Here is a 7,972-nt window from a genome sequence, read left to right on the forward strand (position 1 = left end):
GTGAAATCTGTGTCTGAAAAAGGCCATTTATGGGAATAGATGTTACTTTATTCTCAAGACTTCTGGAAATTGTCAGCTCTCCATCCCTTGCTTGAAACCATGACCTTCAGTTTTTTACTCCATTTTGTAGAAAAGTGTATTTTTTCTGATGGCTACCTGCAAGCAGCTGGCTTTCAGTGTGAGCAGGCGTCTCTTCCCTGCCAGTCCTGAAGGTAGTGGCCAGAATCAGTTCTGTAGCTGATTTATTCTGGGAGGCAGAGCTGTCCCTTTTCTACAGAAAGTTTGCGCTGTTCATGCTCACTCTCGCCGTGGTTTCATTGCTAGAGAGCAATAGAGTGTGCTGGTGGCTGGTGCACCCATTTTGGAGATGAGAGAGTCTTGAGTCTCCTCTGGCTGACAATCATATAGCATGGGAATTCCTCATGCTGTGTGCAAGCCTGTTTGTTAGGCTACTGTATCAAAAGAGTGGACATTATTTTCTTTTCCTTCTCTTCTGCACCCACAGTTCTCTTTCGGAAGGGAATGTCCTGCTTTCAAAATAGATAACGTAAGCACCTATTGCCAAGGGAGGATTGAAACAGTGATCCTGATCTGACACAGGCATCTATTTTTGACATTCAGGGAGGCACCCAAGTCTGAAAGAAGGTCTGATTTAACACATTCCTTTCACCAGCTTTTCCTTTTGCTGTCATATGTTATTGCTGAGACTTGAGTTAGTGCTATTCGGCATGTTACAGGTTTTACTTCAAACAAAATGTAAGAAGTCTCCTGATGCACAGTAGGCTCTGCCTTAGAAAAATCCAGTTCAGTGTACTAACCACTCTGAACTGATTGAGAGATACCTACCTTCCATGTGTGTTTTATAGGGAGTGTAGTTGTACAGTTCAGAGCTATGGATTCTCTTCTTGAGGGTTAAGGGTTGGAAGCAAGGAGGTGTAGTCCTTACCTAGCTCCAGAAATTCAGTGTTCTTCAGCCTTTTCCAGTTCTCTCTGTTTCAGAGCAGTTTTCATGACAGTCTTTGGTGATTTGTTTTTTTGGGCATGGCGTAGAGGTATTTTTGTCTTTGCTTGTCATTTAGGGTGTTTGCATAGATGTGCCTCTAGAGGATTTTTCAGTATAAGTGCAAAAGACACAAATTGGCACAATAAGTTAAGAGCTTTGTTTTAAGGAGGGTCATTTTGAAGGGGAAAAAGCTCTAGACATATACATAATAAATTCGTTCAGACACTGTCTATAAATATTAGGTAAATGTTAGGTAAATATTTCATCATTGAAATTGGTCTTTGAGTTAATAAAACCAAGCTGCTGGAGCCTTCCACTTAGGTTTAACAAATCTCCATGCTTCTGTTTGTAATTGCTTCCCTGGTAAATGAGGTCAGTTTCTGTATGAATAAGTAGGTCTGTTCAGATTTGTATACATTTAAATAGGATGCTCAAGTTGATGATTCTAGTTAAGCTATGCTAACTACGTAGTCCCTGTGGAGTATGTCCTGTGAGCTGTGCTCCCCAGCTGGTGGGAGGGAAGACGCTGAGTCAGTTTTAACACCCATCCAACCCTGGGGTGGCCAGGAGAGCAGGCCAGAGTGTCTGGGGAGTTGGTATTAGGGAGACCTTGAAAGGAGGGTGTTTCCAGCAGGAGCTTCACAGATTCACTGAGGATTGGCTTGTCTACTTTTTTGTTTTATTTTGTTTTTTTCCTCCAAATGTTCCAGGCAAGCAGCCAAAAAGGAATCCCAATAAGCAATTCATGTGCTAAAATGATATTGGTACAATAGGCTATTTCTGTCTCTCTTCTCTTTTCTCCCCCTGTCCTCCTTTAATAGGAGATGTTTACAACTTGGATGACCAAAAAAAAAAAAACCCACCCCAAAAACCATACAGAAGGTGCCCAGGTCTTCTAGTGACTGCAGCCCATCCTGTTAGAAAGGCTATCAGCCTTGAAAAGCGAGGTTGGTTTTCCTTTCTGGCTTTGTAGCCTAAGTATGGGCACCTGACCAAAAGCAATCGGGGTTTGGTGACGTGTGTTGCCTGCCAACAGGCTGAGCTACCAGGACGTGCATCCTCTCCCCCCCGGTGCTGCTGGGCTTTTTGTCGTGTGCCTGCATCCTGACAGCTGCGTGGAGCGAGTCCTGAGAAACTGTAAGCCTTGCTTGCCCTGATGGTGAAGATAATGGTACTTGTCAAGCCCTATAAAAGTATTTGCATGCTTTAAGTATTTATGATGTGTTGGTATGAAGTTACAGGTGCAAAACAACTTAGTTGATGTCAGAGATTAATGCGTATTTTCTGCCACTCAGCATTACTTGGAGATGGCTGTTCTTGTCAGCCAAAAACTTTAATTTTCAAAATATAGTTTCAGCTCTTGTATTATTTGGGAAAGTTTTGTGCCTGAAAGACTGTTTAAAAATGCAAATGGATTCTGAAAGCCCCCACACTTAATTCTGTGTGTTTTCTTTTTATGGATGTATTGAATATATTATATAGCTGTTGAGAAACTCCTTTTTATTCTCAAATTGTCATTCCTATGATAGTCTTAATATTAATAGATGTGGTGTATTAATTGAGAGTGTTGGAGATGTTCTAGTTGAAGTAAGAATTTAATTTCTCAGGTTATGAGATTTGTTACTGAAATTCTAATTTTCTTTGTTTAATCTCTGGTATGGGAATTCCAATTTTGAACAGGTTTGGCTTGTAAATGCTAAACATACTCTGTAGCTGTAGATGTAATCCATCTTTAGTTTGGGATAGTGTAAAATGAATTAACTCCCAGTAAAATCTGTAAAATACTGTATTGATGTCTTGGCTTAAACACCACCCCTACCCCCCAGGTAGCTGGGATTACTTGACTGTTCTTCTTAACCTGTTTATTTACGAGGATCCTGTAAAGTTTATTCAGAGGAAATAGTTTCCACTGTCTGTCTTAGTTAACTCATATTATTACCTACAATTAGTAGCCTATCTAAAAGAAGAAGCAAGAAGTAGCCTCTTGTGCCACACACAGCCTGTGGCTCTTCTCTCCAGATGCAGAGTTGGTGTGGTTCATCTGTGCCTGAGCACACGTCGTGCCGTCTGCTTTCCAGTGCCCCTGCCTGGGACTAACTTTCCATCTCTCCTGTTTAAGTACTGTCTGTGCTTTCATGTAGGCTATGTTTGAAACCTTTTTATAGTGGGTGTCCCAGCGCTGCCTTCTCCAGAACCCCTTGCTGTTGTCTCTTCCGTCCTTGCTGTCGTCCCCGTGCCTTCACCCCTGCCAGTGAAGGGATCAAAGGGGCAGAGGGGATCAAAGCGGCAGAGCCTGCCTTGTGACGTGCTGGACGCTCGGCCTTGGGTCTGAGCCGGATATCCTTCCCAGCTGGGGTCCCTGCTTCAGGCCACTGGGTTTCCTTGGACAGGACGTTTGTAGTTGTGTTGTGCGGTGCTGATACACAAATTAATGTTGTGTGGGCACTGGCTGGTAACTTTTTTACTGGTGGGGACAGTGGAAAGCTGGTCTCCAGGAGATAGCGTATGGGCTTCCCTCACCGTTCTGCTCCCAGTTTGCTATTCAGATGTCAAAGACCATTTTGGGATGTTTTTTTTTTAAGTTATCCACATTTGGACTTTGGGTGGTCTGGCCAGGTGATGGATCTGATGCACACATTAGTGACAGCAGAACTTGAAGGTGGAATGACGCTTTTCATAGTGGAGTAACTTTGGGATTTGCACGAGATTTGTGTAGCCAAATGTGAGGGGGAATTGGTATGGTCTCGACAGGAGGCCCTTGGCTCTAGCAGCTTGCTGACCTCTTGGCCTTGCAGTAGATTTTGTTTGTTCAGGCTTTTCCCTGGTAAGCAATCTGGCTGTTCTGGGTTGTTTCTTTTTTTGGGACATTAGTTGAATTTCGTTGCTTTCATGTTTGATTGTTTCACGTGAATAGTGCTTGCCATGTTAAGTTCATCCTGAGATTTGGAATCTCTGGCTCATAACATTAAAACCAGTGTACGCTATTGGGAGTGTTACTTTCAAAAAAATTAGCTCAGGTATTTTAGATTGTCTTACTCATACAAGTTCTATTGCACGTTCACTGAAAGGACAACAGAATTCATAAAGAACACCTTTGCAAGCAGTTTTTAAAATTGAGGTCGGAACCTTTTTTAAAGCTTGAAATTTTTTTTTTTTTTTTTATGAAACAATTTTTAACCAGTATGTACTGCAAAATATTCACACAGATGGTAAATGAAGTTGGCGGAAAGGAAGTTGACAGTATGGGTAATTGTGTAACTAAACTAACAGTGATAGGTTTGTACAGTTTACTTGTTACTTCCTCTGCTCAATTTCCTGTGTTGTGTGATTCAGGCAAGAAGTTTCCTCCTCTTCTAGCAAGGTATCCTGAATGGGACGGATGGGGGATCAGACCCCTTGTTGCTGGTCCAAAACAAAAACTGGGAGGTGCCAAATTCCACTTGTCTGAAAGTCTTCCATGTTAATTAGCGTCTCTTGCAATCAGTGAAGTTGGAGAAAATATTTTTGATTTTCTGGGAAGCAGCTAAGCAAAAAATTTTGGATGTTACATTTAAAAAAAGGATAGTGATCTTGATTTGCATATGCACTCATTTTCATGCGATTTCTGTTTCCTCTATGCAAATGTGGCTGTTTTTAGAGCAACTCATGCAGATGTCTGCTTGATTCTCTGTAGAAGTTCAGATAGTTCAAATTAGTAGCAGTTCCTTATCCATAGCATTAACTCCTTAAGGCAAGAACATAATGTCGTGAGCTTTTTCAGTAGCGTTTTGGAGCTTTCAACAGGATAGTGTTCAGTGTTGAGCTTATTTTTATACTACATATTAATTCTAGTTGTAATGTTTAATAGTATATGAACAACGCTGTTTGGGTCTTGATTACATAAAGGAAGGAATAAAATGTCCTTATTTGTAGCATGTTAATTTTTTTCCTAATTTCTAAGCTTGATTTCCATGAACATTTCTGTTTTCTGCAAAAAGTACAAGCTTAATGCTTATGTCTTGGACTGATAACGTGCTGCTGTTGTGTCACTAGAATGAAACACTTTGGTTTTTTTCTTTTTTTTTTTTTTCCAATGTTGGACTGATAACGTGCTGCTGTTGTATCACTAGAATGAAACACTTTGGTTTTTTTTCTTTTTTTTTTTTCGATAATATGGCAAGAGTTAGAATGACATAAAGTTCATATAGTTACAATATGCAGCCCCCACTTCTAGTCCACGCACCAAGAACGGGGGGGAACCATAGCATTGGGGAAGGGAGGGGAGAGCGTGGGAACGTTCTCCGCTGCACCAAGAACAGGGGGGGAACCATAGCATTGGGGAGGGGAGGGGAGAGCGTGGGAACGTTCTCCGCTTCACTCTCAGGAAAGGATGCAGAAGGAAGAATGTTTATTTTGTACGTAGCATGTTGGAGATCTCATTATAGAAAGTGTAAGACATGTAGCGGTACCCACATGCCTGGCATTGAGAAGTGTTGAGAACTGTAGTTTTCTGTTCTCTGAATAAATATCTCTTTAGATGCTGAAGGTCTAAGCTGTCATCTTTAAGCTATTGTGTTGATTTTATTACAAGGGAATAGTGAAGTTGAAGAATTGAATAAGTACCTGCAGGTTTGGCTACAAAATTGTCTAGAAGTAAAATACAATGATTTATCATGTTCGTTTACAGCTGTAGAGAATAGGAAAACACCTTTTTTTTTCCTATTCGTTGCATTTATATTCTTTTAGGATGGAGCAGTTGTATGTATTAGCTAAATATCAGACTGTTTCAAATCATTAGTGTTTTAGTTTGATCCTGAAAGGCTCAGTGTGTAATCAGAACCACTGAACTGTAGTGCATCTCTGATATGCTTGTCTAATTCAGTGCTGTATAGCTTGAAAACCCCTTCTTCTTAGCTTTTTCTACTTTTGGCACTAATTAACATTTAGATGTTTCGTGATAATTTTTTTTAAGTTCCTCTGCAATGTGAAATTCATGTCTACTTAGGGAAAACAATCACCAATTTACTTTTACAATGCATATAAATTAGCCAACTCTTTTGTTCCATCTACATTTATATGCAATCAAGAAAACCAATTTAATCATGCTTTCCACTGTAAGGCACCGTAGCTTGTAAAGCAAGGAGAAAAATACTTTCAGCTATGCATATGATATCAAGGCCTCCTAGAAAATTCTGGTTTTAATGGATTTATTGCATTTTGACACATTCATTGTGAATATTGGGAGAAGTAGAAAGTAGTTAGGAAGGCAAGTAATCAGCTTGGAGTACTTTAATAAGGGATGCTGTACTGCATGTGGGAATTTCTGCTGTGTTTTATCTGTTATGTTTTAAAAAGTGGGAATGCGAAAGAATATTTGCTCTAGATCTTGGAAGCAGAACCATCTGCAGCAACGACTTCCTGAAAAACTTGTGTCTGTTGTTTTAGTGGGTGTGAGACTGCAGCTCTGTAACTTGTATTGTCCTGCTGTCTTGCCTGCTTCTTCAGCTGTGAGATTTTTGTATCATATATATGTGTCAAAACATATTATGTGAATGAATTGGTATCTTATTTCTTCAGACAGTGGAAATAAGACATTTTGACTGAAGAGAAAATCTTTATTTTGACTATTAATAGAGGTTTCATATCGCAAATATAATAGTGGAAGAAATATTTTGTTGTTGAATTCAAGGGCTCCTGTCTTTTATATCTAATTATTCTTTTAAGTGCTCAGGGAAAAAAAAAAAAAAGACAAATACAAATTACTGTTTGATATTAGCCTTTTACATCACAGTTGCTGCAGTAAGGAAAAGAATGTCCTTACTTGATCAAATCAAGTTATGTGTGTGCGTGTAGAAGAGGGAGAGAGTGGCCTAAAGTGTTACCAACAGCTAGGACTAGACAAACTGATTGAACAAATTGTATTTCTCTACATTATACTTTCCTTCTGATAATGTCCTGACATTGTTAATCAGTATCTGTTACAGTCTCAAGCAATAGAAAGTTTCTCTCACAAAGCGAGGAACGCCCTAGAAAGTAGTCTGTTGAGGATGCAAGTATGGGTTTTCCCACCCCAACCTAGCTGGTGGGGTAAGAGTTAATTGGGTCAATGCAGTTCTGACTGGTACAGAAGAAAGGAAGATGACTGAGGTGGGATTAATTAACAAGCTGTAAATTCATAGTGCATTAAAAATAAACTTGTTACATATTTGTGTATAAATACATATGTGTCTGTTTATATAAAAGGTATATATAAAGATATGTGTATGAGCTCCTGGGGTAACTCTGGCCGTTGTATGGATATGACTCCAACCTGTAAAAATGATCAGGAGATGCTAAGCCCTGTCCAGTTAAGAGCTGTGTTTGGTGACTGGTAAGGGCTTAAACATCTGCATGCCCTTTTCCAGAAGCTCCAGTTCTTCCAGCCTTGCCTTGAACGTCTCCTGCTGCAAACTGACCCTTTCTCACTGCTCAGGCTGTTCACCTTCCTACAGGTGCCTTCAAGAAAGTGCTCTTGGCTCTCCAGCTGCACCAGAGTTTGCTAGTAGGAGCAGGGCAGTACTAGAAGCTGTGTTTCCTCCCTGCTTTCATGAGGGCATTATTAGGACAATCTGTTAGGGAATTCTGCCTCATATAATACATTGCGTATGATAGATGCTGTCCGTCATCCTGAAATGGGATGTGTGTGGGGTATTTTTCAGCTAATCTCAGTTAGGATAGAGACAGATTTGCCTGCTGTTGTAGTAAAAAAACCTTAAGGACCTGTATCTGTTGATTTAGTAAATTATTAAAATGAATGGGAGTCTCAGATTTCTGCAATAAATTACGGTGCACAAAAAAGGTTTAATTGATTTAATTATTAAATTATTTAAAAAGGATAAGGTTAGATAATGATGAACTCCCCCTGAGCTCTGCATTAATAGCCTTCCACTGTTCTTAACTGTCTAAGGGGTTGCACTGGGGATTAACTATAGTCTTAAATTTGACAATCTA

This window comes from Pterocles gutturalis, unplaced genomic scaffold (assembly GCF_000699245.1).
Source record: "Pterocles gutturalis isolate BGI_N339 unplaced genomic scaffold, ASM69924v1 scaffold15579, whole genome shotgun sequence".
Lineage (NCBI taxonomy): Eukaryota > Metazoa > Chordata > Aves > Pterocliformes > Pteroclidae > Pterocles > Pterocles gutturalis.